The sequence below is a fragment of the Puma concolor genome, chromosome A3 (genome assembly GCF_028749965.1).
Source record: "Puma concolor isolate L17-30 chromosome A3, mPumCon1.1.hap2, whole genome shotgun sequence".
Classification (NCBI taxonomy): Eukaryota; Metazoa; Chordata; class Mammalia; order Carnivora; family Felidae; genus Puma; species Puma concolor.
The window spans coordinates 46330495-46351062 of record NC_141669.1 but is presented as its reverse complement, the minus strand read 5'-3'; the positions used below and the strand labels follow the sequence as shown (position 1 = coordinate 46351062).

At 41.7% G+C, this 20568-nt stretch overlaps 1 long non-coding RNA gene across 1 annotated transcript; it reads right to left on the bottom strand.

Annotated features, from left to right (window-relative positions):
• Positions 1–3841: 3841 nt before the first annotated feature.
• Positions 3842–16412, bottom strand: LOC147582422 (uncharacterized). The gene is made up of 4 exons (XR_015248714.1): positions 16334–16412; positions 8897–9064; positions 4618–4702; positions 3842–4028 (listed from the first exon to the last, which is right to left on the bottom strand). It is a non-coding gene; the product is annotated as an uncharacterized LOC147582422 (long non-coding RNA).
• Between the last annotated feature and the right edge of the window lie 4156 nt (positions 16413–20568).

Below are 20568 nucleotides of genomic sequence, written 5' to 3'. Positions count from 1 at the left end.
TTTGGTGACCACTGATCTTTTACTGTCTGCACAGTTTTGTCGTACATATTTGGACTCAGAGAGTATGTAGTCTTTTCATATTGGCTTCTTCCACTTAGTAATATGCGTCTAAGGTTCTTCCCTATTTTTTTTAATGGTTTGGTAGCTCATTTCTTCTTAGCACTGAATAATATTCTATTGTTTAGATGTACCACAATTTATCCTACTGAAGGGTATCTTGGTTGCTTCCAAGTTTTGGCAGTTATGAGTAAAACTTCTATAAAAATCCATGTGCAAGTTTTTGTATGGACATAAGTTTTCTCGTCCTTGGAGTAAACACTAAGGAGTGCAATTGCTGAATCCTGTGGTAGTATGTTTGGTTTTGGTAAGAAAATGTCAAATTGTATCCCAAAGTGGCTGTACCATTCTGCATTCTCACCAGCAATGAGTGTTCCTGTTGTTCCACATCCCCATCAGCATCTGGTGGGGTCATGTAATGGATTTTGACCATTCTAATAGATGTGTATGTCATTGTTGTTTTCATTTGCATTTGTTGCTTTCATTTGCATTTCCCTAATCTCATATATTAAACATCTTTTCATATGAAGTTCTGTACTCAAAAGTAGAAAATTTTTAAAAATTTTTTTAAAGTTTATTTATTTTGAGGGAGAGAGCAAGCAGGGTAGGGCCAGAGAGAGAGGAGAGAGAGAAAATCCCAAGCAGGCTCCACACTGTCAGCACAGAGCCTGACATGGGGCTTGAACTCACAAATGTGAGATCATGACCTGAGCCGAAATCAAGAGTCAGATGCTTAACTGACTGAGCCACCCAGGCTCCCCAAAACTAGAAAATATTGAAAATAAAAGAGTAGTATTAATGTTCTCTTCAGGGATGTGTCCTATTTTTGTAAACTCCAACTAGCTACTTAAATATTTAATTCATTAGTCCATCAAATATTTAGTGACCACCTATTTTCAAACTGGAAGAAAACATCTTTTTACACATGAAGAGGTAACTGTTTCTTAAAGACAATAAATGATATGCCTGATGAGGGGCACCAACAATAAATAATACATTTGTTCAGAGGATTAAGAACTTCAAATTGGAGTTCAGAGAATGTTTTGTGGGAGGATTCAAACATAAAAACAGTACTGGAGGAGGTATTCCATGAAAGGCAGAGTGATATTTGCAAAGACAAAGGATGAGTCATTTTCCCTGTGGATCCTCTACTAATCCTACTCTCCTCCCTACTCAGTGCTTAACAACCTCCAAAAACCAACTTTTGCTTCTCTTCATTGGTGTGGAACATAAATCTCAACCACCACTTACTAGCTGCATGACCTTGGGCAAGTCATTTAACCCCTCTGAGGTTCAGATAATAAATTTATAAATTGAAAGTAACATCAACTACCAGTTTGTTCCAGGGATTAAAAGACCACATGTATACAAAAGAAACCAGCACAGTGATTTGTTTAGAACATAGAAGCCGGTCAAAAAGTATTTCCTTTCCTTTTGCCTATTCAGAACTTTTGTTTACCTAGTGCCAAGGCATTATAAATGTACAGGGAAAACAAAGAGTATGTGAGTGGGAGTAAGCCCCAAGTTCTATTCTTGACTTATCACATAACCAGCCGTGTGGTCTGGGGTGAATAATTCTGGTTTGCCTCAGTTAGTTTCCCTGTGAAGTGAGAAGGATGGCCATGAACTCTAAGGTTGCTTCCAGCTCAGTGATTCAAGACTTTGTACTGCTGAGCATCACCTAGGGAATGTTTTATCATAAAACACAATGAAGAAAGATAAGCAGCACCGCCAGAGGCCCTGTGTTCCCCTATCACCTTTTCATTACCCGAAGCGTGTTTGGAAGATACTATTTTTCTGGAGAGGACACATTTCAGACTGGTATAGCCTCTGACTCAGACATCAAACCAGTGGTCTCCAGCAGGGCTTTCCAAAATCTGGCTCCATGAGAAGGCAAGGACACCACACCTTGCCAGAGGACAGGCAAGCTGGCAGGATCATGCCACCCCAAAAGATAAGGATTCTGGAAGCAGATACTTCACCGGCCTTCTGCAGCTGTATGGAAAAGGAACATGGTTGATGGATTTCCACCTTTCACAAAGCAAGGAAACATTTGCCTTTTACTTGTTTTTTCAGCCTGTGTGGGGGCTTTTCCTGAGCAAGAGTGCCTCCGTCTCAGGTGGGGACACACTGCCACCTGCTGGCTCCATGCTTTTTTACACCAAGGCGTGCTTTCTTAGGCCAAAGCGATGTAGACTGTCCCAGACAGCCTATTAGACATATCAGAAAATACCAATAGTTTCTAATCTACTAATTATGAGTGTATGATCAAAAATTGAGATCCTCAAAGAGTAAAAAAGCACAAGGTAATTCCTCTGTGGATATTCAAGGTCATATGTTTGAAAGAGACCTTCACTAAAATTAACAGCCAAGGATAATTGAGGATTCCTTCCATAATTTCAGCATCTCATTTATGTTTAATAGGCATTTTTTAACATGGATGAGTATTTTGAATACATTATGTCATGTGATGTGGAAAGAGCTTTATGACACGTGGTACTTATTCATTTACTATTTACATATACGGCAAGAGACAGTTAAACTGCATTCTTGTTAAGCACTTCTGGCATTTGGTACTATCAGTAATTCAGATTTGCCCTCATTAATTTACACGATTAGGCTCCGTGATTAATCTTCTACTATTGGAATGGTGCAGAGGTTAAAAGTTAATACAGATATAAATGGAACAAGCTCTGTAATTTTATCAGGAAAGTGGTTTGAGGCTAAGAGTTCAGGAACATTTTATTTGAAATGGCTTTTGTGTTTCTCCATCACTGACAGTATTCTTTGGGTTTGGAACCTTTAATTGCCTTTACCCCCTCCCCCTAAATTGTTCAGGGTGTGTGATGGGTATTGTTGTCAATGTCCACACTAGTGCTTGATATTTAATAGTGAAGTGGCCGTCTTCCCTTTTCACCTTGAAATTTGGTCCACAGCGGAAATGATACTGAGATTTTTATGCCAGGCAAATCACATAGCTCCACATTGCTTTGACTTCCCCCATTTTGAAGCTAGATTTTTGCTTTGTGTTTTCATAACCAAAAGGTCCATTAAAATGTTGTATTTGGCTCTCTTTTTGGTCCATCTCAAAGGAACAAGAAGAAAAAAAAGTCTTGGCATTTCTAGCCAATGAGGCTTTTAAAAATGTTGATGTCCAGTCTCAGATCACCCCATTATAAACCTGATGGGACAAGAAACAAATTTACCCACCTACCACTCTTCCCTTGGTGTCCCCTTCCTCTCTCTTTCAAGAGACAGTGTTGTCCAAAGTATGGAAACATAAAAAAAAGAGAAGAAAAGAAATGAAGGAAAGAGGCAGATTGATAGATGCTCCTGACATGGACGAAGAAAGGCCAGTGGGACTGAGATCCTACTTCCCACATGGCAGAGCCTCCTCTGAGTGCCCCAGCAAGATGGGGACACTCACAGTGGATGGTCAAACTGCCGGCTGGACTCATTTTGCATATACAGCTTTTACCCACATTGATCTCCTTATGTTTTCCAGCCTCTTATTTACCAGACTAGGCTGTTCTCTAGTTTGGAGAGGCAGTGGAATAGAAGGGACATAACCCAGCCTTTGGAGAGTCACACACAGGGTAGGCACCCCCTTCTGCCATCTTACTATCTCTGCATTCCTGGGGAAGTCACTTAGCCCTTATGAAAATGGGACTCATAGTCCCCACCTTGTTCAGTTATTAAAAGCACAAAAAGAATGTAATTATATATCCTATCTATGGAACACTTGTGTGCCGAGGACTATGCCAAACACCTCGCACAAAATAACTGATGCTCGCAACAACCTCTTTATTACCATCATCCCCATATTTCAGATAAGGAATTGAAACAGAAGACAGACTCAGTAATTTCCCCAAGGTTAAAACGCTGAGGAACAGTAGGGCCTCCCACCAAAGCAGATCTGTCTCCAGAGGTGTAGGTCATTTCATGACATGGACTCCTTGCCTGGGTACTGGCTGGAAAACAGCAAATGAGAAATACATCATAAACATTATGTTAGCTAAGCACATAGACCAAGTCTTATATATCTGACTTCCCAGCCCCCTTGACATTGTATTCTGCACAGAGCAGGCTTTACAGCTTTATGGATTATGTGTGGCTTGCTTGCTTGCTTTAATTGCCATTCTAATGAATACAAACACATGTACATATGGCCTTAACCCAAGAGTTTCCTAGGGTTGCTATCACAAAGCACCACAAACTGGGTAGCTTAAAACAGTAGAAATTTATCATCTTACAGTTCTAGAGGCCCCGAGTCTAAAATCAAGGTGTTAGCAGAGCCATGCTGTCTCTGCAACTTAGTGGTTTGTGGACAACCTGTGGCATTCCTTGGCTTATAGATGCATCATTCCAATCCCCCGTTTTCACGTAGCATTCTTCCCGTGTCTCTTTTCTCATGGCTGTTTTCTTATAGGACACCATTCATATTGCTTAGGGGCCCACACTATTTCAGTATGACCTCATCTTAACTAATCACATCTGCAATGACCCTATTTTCAAATAAATTCACGTTCTAGGGTAATGGGGGTTAGAACTTTAACTTACCTTCTTTGGGGGATATAATTCAACTCATAACAAGAGCCATCTCTCCTCATCCATACCTGGATGATCTCAACTGAGCAAATGAGCCCTGAGAATGCAGAATCAGATAGACCTACATTCAAATGAGGCATGTATCTTTGGGAAAGTTATTTAATTGACTGAGGCCTAGTTTTCTTATCCAGAAAGTGAGGGTATTTACAGCACCTATCACAGAGTGGTTGTGATCTTTAAATGAAATAAGACAGAATTCTGAGCACTGTTTCTGGCACATGCAAATCTTTCAGTCTGACTAGTAGTATTGGGTGCATTCTGCCTGGAGTCTCTACTGGGAAGCACCGCCGTGGAGATGGCTCTCTAGCCTTGCATTGACTGATACTCAGAGCCGTTAGTTAGGCAGTCACAAGCCCAGCCCTTCCTCCAGCCTTCTCTGCTCTCTTTTGAAAACCAGCAAATGGCATCTGCCTGCCCATAACACAGAGTCAGAATACTCTCTCTGATCTAAAAGTTAGAAACTTCACTAGCGTGGCATTATCCTTGGAAACCTAGCGGCCCAGACTAAGTTGACTTTGCCTCTCATCATTGTCAGATTTGGCTTGTGATCACCCCACCATGTGGCACAGGAACTGGCTGCACCTAAAGGAATCACTGAAGCAATTGCAAAGCAAGGGAAAAAAAAAAAAACAAACAAACAAAAAAAAAAAAAACCAGTGGCTTCAGATATGCTGCTGTAGAAGCCAGTAGAGCAAAATTAACCCACCTCTTTAATCACAATTTTGCATCCCAGAATCTTCAGCTGACAGAAATGATAATCATTTGGTTCATTGATTCTGGGATTAATCACTGAAGTTAATCCTGGCATGTATTGATTCCATTTCTGCTGGCTGTAACTAAAGTGTTCAAATTACTTACTCCAACTCTGACAGCAATGGGTTCCCAAAACAAAGGAAGTCAAAGATGAGCTATTACACCTGACAGTTCTGCACAGCACCTAGTGACAGCGTTGAGTACCCATCTCTCAGCAAGAGGAGCCCCTAATAGGGTAGGATCAAGTACCTGTTCTTGCTATTATACACTGGTGTTTTATAAAGTTGATCCATCAGTGTCTAGAAGAATTGGAAGTAGTTTTACCTCAAAGATTCTAAACTCAAAATTTGGCTGCAAAGACAAGCAAATTGTGTAGGCAACACAGTAAAACAGGTCCATTTCACCAACTTGACTTCTATCAGAAAACACCAGCATCTGTTATGCTGAGGTCCTCCAGAGTTTCACAGTACTGACCGTTAGCCAACAGAAACTTCATTGCAAAAGTAACATTTGCAAAAGGAACAACACAGTGTACTCATCCCTTCCTTAACCTGTCAACGTGAACTGCTGGTCTTATAGAAGCAATGGACTATCTTTTACTAAGCACTCTTGTACGGCCTCTTAAGAGAGAAAAAAGGAAACTTCCAGCCTGGGGTTACGGCTGACTAGTGGTTCCAAGTAACCCTCTCACTACAGCACAACTAAAGCCTAGAAGAGATACAATATTAACGGCATGGCTGATTTCACAAAAGATAGGGAAAATCTCAAAACATGATAATAAATAGGGGAGAGAGTAATAAGAATAGTGAGGTGGAAGGGGAACCTGGGGGCTCAGTTGGTAAAGCCTCCAACTTCAGCTCAGGTCATGATTTCATGGTTCGTGGGTTCAAGCCTCGTGCCAGGCTCTGTGCTGACAGCTCAGCACAGATGCTGTGTCTCCCCCTCTCTCTATCCCTCCCCCACTTGCACTCTGCCTCTCTCTGTCTCAAAAATAAATAAACATTAAAAAAAAAGTTTAAAAAAAAAAGACCTGGGGTATGAGTGGACAGGTCTTTGTTATGAGGGTCTGTCTATGTGTCACAGGATGTTTTAGCAGCATCTCTGCCCTCTATCCATCAAAGGCAAGTGGCACACATTCCACTCCATTTTAACACGGAAAATGTTTCCAGTCATTACCAAAAATCCTCTGAGGGGTAAAGTCACATCCAGTTGAGAACCACTAATTTAACTTTATACTTTTTTAAATCTTATTTTGAGAGGGGGTTGGGGAGAACAAATGGGGGAGGGGCAGAGAGAGAGAGAGGGAGGGAGAGAATCCTAAGCAGGCTCCATGCAGAGCCTGACATGAGGCTCGATCCCACAACCGTGAGATTATAACCTGAGTCAAAATCAGGAGTCAGATGTTCAACTGACTGAGCCACCCAGGCACCCCTAACTTTATACTTTTTAAAGCTAAGCATATATGGTAAAATTTCAAGGATCGCCAGTAAAATAGAAATACACCATATAAATTCCAAACAAATTGAGAGAAAACAAGCAAATATTTTTAAAAGCCCAAAATAAGGCAAAACACATATAAAACTGGGACAAGTACGCATCATAAAAAATAATGACAGTAAACCAATCTGAATATGTCTATCATAATATAGAGTTCCACTTCACAAAGGCGGCACGAGGAGCTGTTGTCTCCAGCAAAATAACCATAACTGGCAAAACTTATTTAAAAACAAACAAACATTTAAAGTCTCTGGAAAGTGTCTTTTTTTTAAAGTTTATTTATTTTGAGAGAGAAGGAAAGAGAGCACAAGCAAGAGAGGGGCAGAGAGAGAGGCAGAGAGAGAGAATCCCAAGCAGGCTCCATGCTGTTAGCACAGAGCCAGACATGGGGCTCGAACTCATAAACCGTGAGATAATGACCTGAGCTAAAATCCAGAGTCAGATGCTTAACCGACTGAGACACCTAGGCACCCCTGTGGAAAGTGTCTTAAAAACATACAGCAAATAAGAAATATTTATTAAATAAAATCTCTATCATGGTGAAAACAGTGTGAACCACTTGAGCCCTCCCCCTCACTTCCCGAATCAGCATGGTGGAATCATAAAGAATCAGAGAGCTTGTTAAATAACACCTTAGGGATGCAATCAGCCAACTCCAAAATGTTAGGAATTGCAGGACAAATGGCAGTATTTCTTTAATGTGTAAATGGCAAGTGACAAAGAGGAAGGCAACATCTGGATTTCCCTGCCCCATCCATGCTGTTTCAGGGAATTTGATGTCATTCTCAACTGCCAGAATAGAGCCCTCAGCTTTGGTGTAGCCAGTCTACTAATCCGTCCCTTTGGTTTCTGTGCATGGTTCACAGGTGATCATATGATCCAAGGATTCTAAACAAGAACCCAAAATAAAGAACCAAAATAAACTTTGGGACTTCTACTGGGAAATACAAGTCAAGAGTACACTTTGTTCACTTGGACATTTCAGTATTCATTTGTGCATTGCAGTATGCACATGTAAGATAGGGAATTGCTGCAAAATTTGGACCATGGCAAACCAATCTAAGGAATAAGCTAAGCATAGAGAAATGGTGGATCTGAACCTGCAAATAAATTTTCCCCTAACCCTATAACACAATTCTTTTCAGTTAATGTTAGCTAATATATCCCCTTTATTTCACAAGCCAGTTTGACTTGAAAGGTCCTATACTTTGCAGAAATCTTGCTACTGGCATTTGAATGTAGTCAGAGGGACTATGTCATAAACCACTAGGTCATAAACCACCTTTCCAAGGAATAGGCCACTTATCAGATGCTAGTTTTCCTCACTGATTAACTCACTGGTTCAGTGAATGACTGTGAATGACTGTCATTCAAAGCCATGAAAAACAGTGAAATAATCAGATATTAGATTCATTGTTGTGTTTTTAATTAACACATGTATTTGATAATTTTTAAGCTTTTGGTCCTCCTTATGATTATGCTTTACATCTCCTTTTCTGGAAATTTTTCATTCCCATTTTTAGATCAGTCCAACTGTTTAGGTCAGTCAATGGGTATTGCTTTTCTGCTTTGATGAAGTTAGCAATATCCAAAGTACTGTCAGTTCCAAGACAAACATAGCTGGGCTCTTCCCTAAGGGAATTTGTGGCCTAAAAGTGGACACAGACACTATATTAAAAAATGCTCAGACTGTATCCTAACGTTCATGAAAGTTGCACATAGAGGAGAGGAGGAGAGGAGGAGGTGGGGATCCTGACAGTTGAGGAGAGGGGAGAGGAGGAAGTGGGGATCCTGACAAGTGCCCATCACCCCAGCCTAATAGTTTATGTCATTTTCCCACAAATTGACCATCAGCTGATTCCAACAAAAAGCACTACGTTAAAAATATGATATATATTAAATGGCATGTTTTTCATTTGAATCAGAGCAACCTCTATTACTCTTATTAGTTACAATGTAATTAGGCAAAACAAAATTTTACCTTAGAAGTGCAGGAAAAAGGAGAGGCAACATCATATAGACGTGCATCAATTCCCAGGTTTCCTCTGTTATCAACAGTGTCTCCGACCATTTGGACCAAATGTTTATGCTCTGCCCTACCCTCTGCTGTATTTTCAGTTTCTGAGTCTTCATTTTGGGTCCTGTCCCCCTGAGGTCAAAAGACGTGTAGTTCTTACACTTTCATTCAATCTAGTAATAATAATACTAAGCTTCACCCTACCTTCCCAAAAAGAAGGGCCCATCTCTGATGTCTACCTCAATTCCTCTTTGTCCGTTTTTGAAATATCTCAACCATGATGTAATAATTTTGCAGAAGTCGAACAATAGATTAATTGGTAATATTTTCTAATAATTCAATTTTAGTGGATACTTTATAATCTATCCTTTCTAAATGTCACCTCCCTAATATATTCTAAGTTAATATTTTTTTAAACATTTGAAAGCTACAGTAGAATATTAGTTTTACTTCTCAACACTACACACACACACACACACACACACACACACACACATACACACGAAACATTTACTCTGTTACTCTGATATTTGCTGTCCTTTTTGATGTTTTTAAATTCTGGTTGCAAACCACCACATGATTTCTCCACCAAAAATGTTTTCATGTAACAGCTCAAATGAATCTAATAAGCTACAGAACTGCAGAAATATTTTCTAAGATTTTAGTTTCCAGTTTCAACTTGGTTATTCCTCTTCTCTAATTCTGCTGTCAACAAGTGGGTATGTGGGGAATTTATCAAATAACATCTGGAAGTCTATCACATAAAGAGATGGTGTTGTAGTACTGAATCCTGTCTACAGTGAAATATTTGGATATACTCTATATATGTAACAAAATTTGTTCATTCTATTAATTTCCTACAAATGTTTCTGCTGATTTCCAGTTACTCATTACTCCCAGTTGCTCACAATATTAACTCACTGTCCCTTGCTATTGAATTGTTTTAACATGGCTAGTTTTGTGCTTGCTTTTCCTCAGTGCCCACATATTACCAGTGACACCAACACGGAATCCACAGGGTGATTTTCATTTTCATAATCATTGCCTACAGTTGTAAAACATTGCTGTCATAAATTTAATTTACAAATATTTCAGAAATTCTCCAATTCACAGTGGCTGCCCTTTTTGTTTTTAATTTCATCTAACTAGATGTATATATAGTCCATAAATCTGACAAAGTACACAGAATGAAATATTCATTAGAAACCCAAGTAGTATGCCAAACTTTGTTTTTTAGCCATATGGTCCAAGATTAGCATTCTTATCTTCATGTACATTCTAATATTGTATCCAAAGAAATATACCAATCTATTTCCAAATTAAATTTAAAAATAAATAGAAATCTGTCAACCTCATTCTTGGCTCCTAGTCATGCAGAGTAAGCAGTAGTCAAGCAGACTTGCAGCTGATTGGCTAAGCAATGGGTCAGATGGCTCGTACAATCACTAAGAGTCTACCAGACTCCAACATCCTGGTCCCTGGAGGAGATCCAGAAATATGGAGTATCTGAGGGCAGGTTCAGATGGATCTCCAGCTGTATCTATATCCCTTGAAGACTTGCTCCTCTATTCCCAATAACATCATCCCAAATTTTTACCTTTTCCTTGCAGCTCCAACTTACTTCTTTTAACAACCCTCATCAGATGATCTAGTCTTAGATTTTAACAACAGTGTTTCTAATGGCAACTGACATATATTGAAGGCATAATATGGCTAGGGTCAATTTTAATTAACATACATGTATTAATTCACTTAACACTCCTAACAGCCCTAAGTTCCTAAGGTAGGAACTTTAGTATCTCCCTTTTAAAGGTGAGGAAACTGTCACCTTAAGGTCAACTACTCAAGATCATACAGCTACTACATGGGAAAACAAGAGATGTAAATCAGAAAATGTGACTCCAAAGGTAGAATTTTGACAGTAACACTAAAATAAATTCTCCCAGTCAAAATCTTCCTCAATCTTCCTTCTTGCATTTACATATATCTAACCTGTACCAGCAAATATATGTCACCTATAGCTGGCTGAATACAACCCTCAACTTCTGTTCTAGAATTGGCCCCCTCCAATAGCCACTTGTTCTCTTTTTCTATCCTTTCCTAACTCTTTCTTATCAGCTCCTCAATGTAAAAGGTAACACTCTCATTTGGTTAATGTGGTATATCATATTGATTGATTCAAGTGTGTTGAACCATCCTTGCATCCCAAGCATAAATCCCACTAGGTCAATGGTGTATGATTCTTTCAATGTGCTGTAGAATTCAATCTGCTAGTATCTTATTTATGAATATTTTTTGCATCTGTATCCATCAAGGATATTGGCCTATAGTTTTCTTTTCTTTGATATCTTTGTCTGACTTTGGTATTATTGTGACACATTACAAAGAAAAATACCACATTATTACCCCAACAGATAGGGAAAAACATTTGACAAAGTTCAACATTCATTTGTGATTAGAGCTCTCAACAAAATAGGAACATACTTCAACCCATATATGAAAAGCCCACACATATAATAATTGATGCAGAAAAGCTAAAAGTGTTCATTTTAAATTTTTATTTATTTTTTTTTAATTTTTATTAATGTTTATTTATTTTTGAGACAGAGAGAGACAGAGCATGAACGGGGGAGGGTCAGAGAGAGGGAGACACAGAATCTGAAACAGGCTCCAGGCTCTGAGCTGTCAGCACAGAGCCCGATGCGGGGCTCGAACTCACGGACTGCAAGATCATGACCTGAGCCGAAGTCGGCCGCTTAACCGACTGAGCCACCCAGGCGCCCCTAAAAGTGTTCATTTTAAGATACAGTACAAGGCAAGGACCTCTCACTGTTACCACCTCTCTTCAGCACAGTACTGGAAGTCCTAGTCAAAGCAATGAGACACGAAAAATAAATAAAAGGAATCCAGATCAAAAAAGAAGAAGTAAAATTATCTCTGCAGATGACATTATCATATATGTAGAAAACTCTAAGAACTCAACAACAAACCTGTTAGAACTAATAAGCAGATCTGTTAAAGTTGCAGGATACAAAACCAACACACAAAAACAATTGCATTTCTTTACACAATGAACTATCTCAAAAGAAACTTGAGAAAACAATCTTATTCACAATGACAACAACAACAAAAAGATACTTAGCAATAAACTTAACCAAAGAAGACTTGTATGCTGAGAATTATAAAACATTGAGGAAGGAATTAAGACAGATCAATGGAAGGGCATCCTGTGTTTATGGATTGGAAGATTTAATATTGTTTAAAAAGTCAATGCTACCCAAGAAGAAAAGAAGCTGAAGATAGGACATTGAGGCCATCAATATAGTTAAGGAACTGGTAGAGCAAAAGGGACAAGAGGAATCTGTTAATAATGAACTCTTTGAAAAACAAAAAGGGAATAACTAGAGAGGATTATGAGAATGAAAGGAGCTACTTTTATTTGTTTATTTAAAAATTTTTTTTAACGTTTATTTATTTTTGAGACAGAGACAGAGCATGAATGGGGGAGGGTCAGAGAGAGAGAGAGGGAGAAACAGAATCTGAAACAGGCTCCAGGCTCTGAGCAGTCAGCACAGAGCCTGACGCAGGGCTCAAACTCACGGACCATGAGATCGTGACCTGAGCCGAAATCGGACGCTTAACCGACTGAGCCACCCAGGCACCCCAAGGAGCTACTTTTAATAGGGAGCTTCAACTATGCCTGATTCTGCTCACTGTATTGAAAAGTTAGAACAGGACAAGAACACTGGGTTAAAAAGGAAGAGATTTTTAAGCCGTTTGAAGATTGTTTTCTGTGAATTTAGGAGTAACTTTGAGGAAAATACACGTAGGCATCCATTGAGGATGGGGGATTGGACTACTTTCTTAAAAAGCTCAGTATGAATGGAAGAAAGATGCACATCTAAACTCAGGATTAGGTGAGGCTTAATTAAGGTGGGTCTCATTGTTTCAGCTTTATCTCTTCTTTCCCCTGCTTTACTGAGGTGTACTGACGTAATGAAAATTGTGTAATTTTAAAAAAAAATTTTTAATGTTTATTTTATTTATTTTTGAGAGACAGAGAGAGCGTGAGCAGGAGAGGGCAGAGAGAGAGAGAGGGAGACCCAGAATATGAAGCAAGCTCCAGGCTCTGAGCTGTCAGCACAGAGCCCAACATGGGGCTCGAACTCACGGACCGTGAGATCGTGACCTGAGCCGAAGTCGGCCGCTCAACTGACTGAGCCACCCAGGCACCCTGAAAATCGTGTAATTTTAAGATGTATAACATGATGTTTTGATTGTGAAATAATTACAGTCAAGCTAATTAACATATTCATCACCTAACATAGTTACAACTTTTGTTTTGTGCAGTGAGAACACTTAAGGTCAACTCTCTCAGCAAGTTTCCAGTATACGATACAGTATTTATTAACTATAGTCACCATCCTGTACATGATACCTCCAGAACTTATTCAACTGCATAACTGAACCTTTGTACCTGTTGACCAACATCTCCCCATTTTTCCTACCCTCTAGACCCTGGCAACAATCTTCTACTCTTTGTTTTTATGAGTTTGATATTTTTAGATTCCACACATAAATGAGATCATTCAGTATTTGTCTTTCTATGTCTGGCTTATTTCACTTAACATCATATCCTCAGGGTCCATCCATGTGGTTGAAAACAGCAGAATTTCTTTATTTTTAAGATTGAATGATATGTGTGTGTGTGTGTGTGTGTGTGTGTGTGGATGGTATGTGTGTGGATATATATATATATATATATATATATATATATATAGTATTTATATATGGTATTTATATATTTATATGTATCTTCCCATTTTTTATTCCTTCTCTCTCTTCCCACCCCCAAGTTCTAGCTCTAGTGAAATACATCCCCTTTTTTTGTATGAACTACATATTTTTCACTCTTCTGTGCTATTCCCTTTCTTGGAAAATGCTCAGCTTCAGAATTTTACACTCATTGCCTTATATTCATCTTTCAATATCCAGTTCAAAGTGTCTGCATCTCTGGAGTCAAGTCATACCTCCAAGACAAATTAAGCTGTCTCTTTCCCGACACCAGCTTTTATTTGTACGTCCCTGGACTGGTTCATGCATCACATCTTATTGGAACTTGTTTATACTTCCCTCTCCCTCACTAATTTTCTAACCTCAGTCCCTAGTCTGTGAAAAACACAGAGTCTCAGTGTTTTAAAATTTAAAGCATATTGGGCACATGGGTGGCTCAGTCGGTTAAGGGTCCGATTCAGCTCTTGATTTTGGCTCAGGTTATGATCTCCTGGTTTGTGGGATGGAGTCCTGCATCACACTGCTTGGGATTCTCTCTCTCTCTCTCTCTCTCTCTCTCCCCCCCCCCCCCCCGTCCCTCACCTGCTGGTGTGCACACTCTCTCAAAATAACCTTTTTTTTTAAAGTTAAAGGATAAATAAATGGGGTGTTCTCAGTTGAAAGAATTAAAATGACAAGGGCTAAGATGTTAAGCTGACATTAAAAGCATCCAAGAAAGATTACCACTTACTTGAAATTTATAGAGACAGTGAGAGAGAAAGAAAATGAGAAAGACGGAGGGGGAGAAAGAGAGTGATTGAGACACTTCAGGTGACTCAGCATGTCACTCAATGCCTCATTTCTGCAAAGTGAATGTTTAAGCTTCTAGATTCTGCGGTGCAGACAGTAAAAAAGGCAATTGACTAAAATTTGGAAGAGTTAAGGGTCTAGTCCACAGAGCATCACTGATGATTTTTATCTTTTTTTTTTTAATTTTTTTAATGTTTATTTATTTTTGAGACAGAGAGACAGAGCATGAATGGGGGAGGGTCAGAGAGAGGGAGACACAGAATCCAAAACAGGCTCCAGGCTCCGAGCTGTCAGCACAGAGCCCGACGCGGGGCTCGAACTCACGGACCGCGAGATCATGACCTGAGCCGAAGTCGGCTGCCCAACCGACTGAGCCACCCAGGCGCCCCGATTTTTATCTCTTTAAGAAAGTGATCTAATCCACAATTCTCAGTTTTATCTTTTGTGACATGTGGACATTACCTCATGGTCCTGAAGGGTCCAGGAAAAAATAGTAGGGAAATAGTAGGAAAATAGTACTAGCTATGTTTTCACCTGCTCCTCCTGGAGCTCCTCACCTTTAAGATGCAAAGTGAATACAGAAAGGTAAAAGACTACTGGATCAGCACCAGAAACAAGGAAGTTGACCCACCTCTGCCCTCTTCCCACGCCTGAGTTCTTCCTGCAAACCATGGCTTGAAGAGAAACTTCTTTCTCAAATTGTGAGAGAGGATGCGTATTACAGCAGTAGCATGAGCCCTGAACTGAAAACTGTCCCTTATATATTCCATGTTATTTGGCCAAAAGTTGTTCGAATGAAAGGGAATTGGTTAACGCTCACAATTTAGTTTAAATGGCACTTTGATCAGAAAATAAAGTCCCCAGTGACTTGTTTTAGTGATGGTACAGTTTGGGGTGTCCGTTGGGGTTTGGGCAATGGTTTTTGCAACTCTTAACTATTTTGGCTCTTTTTCAGAATGAATGAAGTCTACTTATTTTTGTTTTTTTCTTAAATTTCTAATTCATTCTCAACCAGCATTCTGTTCTGTGTTGTAATTGTTAAAACTCTGAGCAACGTATCGGAGCAGGTCCCCGCAGTACTGGGTACTGGGGGCACTGCGCGGGGCTGGCTGAACCTCAACTTCTGATTAGCCCAGCCTCCAGCCTGTCAGGCTTGGTTGAGGGCACGTTGGGCCCCGCCCCAAAACGGATCGGCTTCAGAACCACTACTCCCCGCATGTTTTCTCTCTTTTCCTCCCAGAGTTTTTTCCTTTCTCCTTCGTAAGTCTCCATCTCTCTCACTCTGTACCACTGTTCCTATTTCTCTGTCCAACCTTCAATCTTTCTCTTTTTGCAAGAGTTTTTATGTGCGAATATTGGAAATGTTTCTGCACTCTTCCAAACGCCCACCAGAGGGGGCCCTGTAATCCGGCGGTCCTGTCTCCGTCTCTGCGCGCCCTAAAACGACCCTACTTTCTAGGGCTCTAAACACTCAACCAATTCTCAATTCCCTAAATTTCCGTCTCTCCCAGCCCTTAAGGGGCTAGGCTGCTGCCTCTCTAATCCTCATTCGCTATTCTCCTCCCCAGCGCCCCGCCCCACCCCCAAGACCCTCTGTTTTCGGCTTCCTGGAGGGACCCCAGTTCCCAACGCTGCTTTCCCCCTCTCTAACTTTCAGCCTCCGATCCTATAGTCCCCGTCTCTGCCACTTCCTGCCCCAACTCTCCAAAGAAATGTCCTTGACAACTGTCAAAGATGCACATCGGTGGGCCTCCTTTGTGGCGCTGAGTCCCCGTCCCGCATCGCTCCCCTTTTGGTGACTCGACCCTAAATGCCTACCTTTCCTCTCCCAGGGGAAAGGGCCTAGGACCCATCTAGGATTCACCTTGAACAGCTCTGCCTCCCGGCTTGATGTTACTCGAAACACCGAGAAGAACCCGCCCCCCGCCCCCGCCCCCACTGCTACCCTCGCCTCCCTGTACCGGGCCATTAGGGGCTCTTGGGTGGGCGGATCTAAGCTTCTGCACACCCGCGCCAGGGCCGCGGTTCCGAGGCCCTCCCATGCGCTTCTGCGCGCCTCGCACTCCTGAAGACCCCCATTTCGTGGGCTCTGGTCATCACCCCTGGTCTGCCCGACATCCCCAATGATTGCCTCTAGTCTTGCAAGCCGGCCAAGCCTTCCTAGAGGACCGCCCCGTTCGCATCCTGGGCGAACCCGCCTTGTCCCCCGCCCGGTTCCACCAGCAGCAGAAACCCGGGGTAGAGATCTCCTTTTCAGGGCTGAAGGCTGGCGGCGGCGGGGGGGGGGGGGGGGGGGGGGCGGGGGGAGGCGGAGCGAACCCGAGGTGGGAAGGGTTCCACGTTCTGATGTCTTGCTCTCCTTTCTGACCACCGCCCCCACTATCGCACTGTGGTTAGACCTCGGATGCCCTTTGATCCTGTCCCCAATCCCACCTCCACCCCCCACACCCCCTGTCTGCGTTGTTCCAAGAGCCTCGCTTTACCAGCTTCTCGCTCTCCTGTCTTTCTACTCAAAACCCGTCAAGGACACTCTAGCCTGCTCTTCCCTGGAGGCCCAGCCCCCGTCGTCGGCGTCCGAGGGTCCCCAGTCTCTTTCCCTAGAGGGATGGGGTTGTGGTTTGCATCCCTCGTCTTCGTTTCACCGAGTGGGCTGTTATGAGTATCCCCTCATGCCCAGTTTAACAGCCTCTGGGGACCCCCAGGACACCCCCCGCTTCCCAGCGCTTCTCCGGTGCTCTTTTCCGCAGACTGAGAGCCTCTGACCCCTAAGCCCGGGCCTCTGCACCGTCTTCATTGGGCCCTCTAGGTTTCCTGGCTGCTCACTTACAGGCCCTAACCGTCATTGCTGTTCCCCAAATCTCGCTAACCCCGTCCAGGAGGCACCGTTTAAAACTACTTTTCACAACACCTTTAGCCCTAAGATACCGGTCCACTGAGCTGTGCCTCTACCCACAACCCATCCCAGGAGATCAGTTTTCTCACCTGTATTTAAATAGTATGACGTAACTCCTCCCTCATAAGGTGACTAGGAAGATTAAGTGGAAGTAATTTGCCTCAAGTTTACAACAGCCCCTGACACTTGATAAGTATTTAGCATGTGTTAGTCATTAGTATTGTATCTTAGTGCCCCCAACCCCACAGTAACATACTTCTTCGATCTTCTACCTCCAACACTAGGGGGCGTCCTGGGGCCTACTTCCAGTTCTAACCTAAAACACCAGCGCTTTTGATGAGTGTCTCCCTTAGCTTACAAAATCCTCAGTGCCCATCTGCAAGAACTTAATCCTCAAAGCTCACTCCAGGGAAAATTTTGATGAAGATTTTGATGAGAAACAGGAGTACACCCCTCTGGTTCTCATTCCGAATCTGATTCTGATTCTAAGAAGGTCCTGTCCATTCATTGTCTTTGGAGCTATTTTACATCTGTGTGAAGCTTTAGATAACATAATAATGTAAATATTTGTTGTCTGTAGACATGCCAAAAAAATACTGTTGGGAACAACCCCTCAATCATTTGTAAATATAACAGTTTTGCAACCACTTGCAAAATTCATTTCAGTATTAATTGCAAACAGCTTTCTTTTTTGGTTTCTTTAAGCTTCTTGTAATATCTTCCTGGTTCTCTCACTTAATAATTAATTAAATAAAATATTTGACAGGTTCATTTTATGTCTGTAGTCATGATTTTACCTGTTTTCAATATACCTTTAACAAAACCTATGAGCCCATTACTATTAATTTTCCCTTTTTATGGAACTTAAGACCGAGATTGTGATTCTCTCTGGCTGACGCTAAGAGAGACTCTCCCCAGGTACTTCTTCACAAGTCCAAACCTTCCCCTTAGCATAACTGCTTCTAAAGGACCTCTCAGTGATGTCCTCCCAGGCTGCTGCCCTGGCCACTGTGGGAAAGCAAGCACCTGCAGCTTGCTCTGCGCCCCACTCAGTCCCACAAGGCTTCCCCCAAACATGCATCCCAACCCAACCTTTTCCAAGGCGGCCCTGCATCCTGCATAGCTGAAAGCCTGCTCTCCTGCACAGGCTTTAGCCCCAATCCAGCCACATCCAGTTCTCAAAAGGCTGTGTGGATCTGGGCCTCCAGAAGAGGGCGCCCTAGACCCCGGCTAACAGCGGCTGACCACCAGTTCCAGGGATTCCCCTCTGTAGAAAAGGCCTTGCCTGCAGTTCTAGATTCCCGCTCTTCCTTCTCAGCTGCTGCGGCACCCAGTGCACTTCCTGCCCAGTATCTCCTCTCTTCCGGCCACTCTCCCCACTCAACTCCCACCTCCTGATTTGAAACCAGGTCTGTTTGATTGCTAATCCTATGCTCTTTTCTGCTCGAAGACGTCTAAATGCTAGAGACCCATGGAGTTTGATTAGTGGAGCCTCTCCAATAGTAAATAATGATAATAATAGTAATAAAAGAGCAAAGCTTAACTCTGTCGTGGAGGGTGTAAATGGATAAGATGAAACAATCCTGACTTGATGAATTATGCCAGCATCCGACAATTTTGTTCCTGTCTCACATCGGCTGGTAGGGTGGGCATTCCTCTTTTGATATTAAAAAAAAATGAACATAATATTTTTGACAATATAAGGAACTTATTCATATTTGAAAATATATTCTTATAAAACTGATTCTCTCTTTTATCCACCCTTTAGTCTTAAGCTACAAGTAGTAGGGAGTTGGAATAGAGGCAAATCCAACTCTCCTTCAAATAATTTAATAGGAGAAAAAAGCTGATTAAACACATAGTTAAAAGAAACACGCACATTGACGTATTCAATTTTAGCAGATTAACCAGGTGAATTGCCTTTGCCTGCCATAGGAAGGCATTTCGTGAATGGTGTCCCAGAGCTAAATCTAAGGGGGTGCTGTGTTTTTCAAGGGCTGTTGAGGTTCAGAGTTTGGTGATTTGCTCATTTTGAGTTATTACATCTATATCCTTCATTGATTTGGGGGCTGGGGGACAGGTTGCATTAAATTGCTATGAAATGAAAGAATCACAACATCTTAAATTTGGGAGGGTTTCTAAGAAGCAGTGAGCCCATCCTCTGCAGGAGTCCCATCTCAGAATCACCTCTAGTGTCACTCAAAGTCTGTTCAAAGATGCAGGTTCAGGGAAGTCACGCTCTGGACACCAGACACAACCTCAAAGGATATGAGTGGCTAAGCTGATATTCTTGTTGGAGGCTCTGTCTCATTCTGAGCCAAATATGGACTATAATTCTCATAGAGCCATCTCTGGTATAGCAATAAAACCATTAGTAAATGTAGAACAAAGATTTATCATTAGATTAAAAGACAATATATGTGTGTGAGAGGCAGTTAAAGCCCAAGAAGACAAGTCAGTAAAACCATCTCCTTCGTTCCTGCCGTGTCCTTCCTTTAGGTAACAATGATGTTATTACCTTAGGTTCTGTGTTCCAGGCATTGCTGAAATTCTGTCCAAAGTGGAGTGAACTAATACCACTATAATTAATCTAAATTGTAGGCTTTTGGCCTGCTGTTCCTTTCTAGATAATTAAAGAAGCAGGAGAGAAGGTGTATGGGCTTAGACTGGCATTGTAGTGAATTCAACTCACAGGAATCCCTTGGCAGTCGTGTGCAAGGTCCCCTTTCTTTTCTCCTCACTGCATCCTGTAACCAAGACAAAGATTTTCCCTCTACCTGCAGCTTCTTCTTTTGAAGAAGGTAGTTCTACCAGGCCTCCTGTAAGAAGAAATCACTCTTTTTCCAGATTTGAGGTACTTGAGAATCATACCTGCCAGACAGGACCACCTTTGTGATAAGAGAAGTGAATCTGGATATGCTCCAGGAAAGGGGTCTGTAGATCAGAAATCAATACATGTGTGTACATGCCCTCTCTTGCTGGCCCAGGCCTAGATGCCTTCTGAGGGAAGATGACCTCCTCTCTTGGAGAATTGTGGGACTTAGCATCCAAATACATGTGGATAAAAAATGTATTCAGCACCTGGCTGACTCGAAATTTACTCTCATCTCTGTTTACTTCTGGCTGGGCCCCTTCATCTCTCTGACAGTCAGTCTCCTCA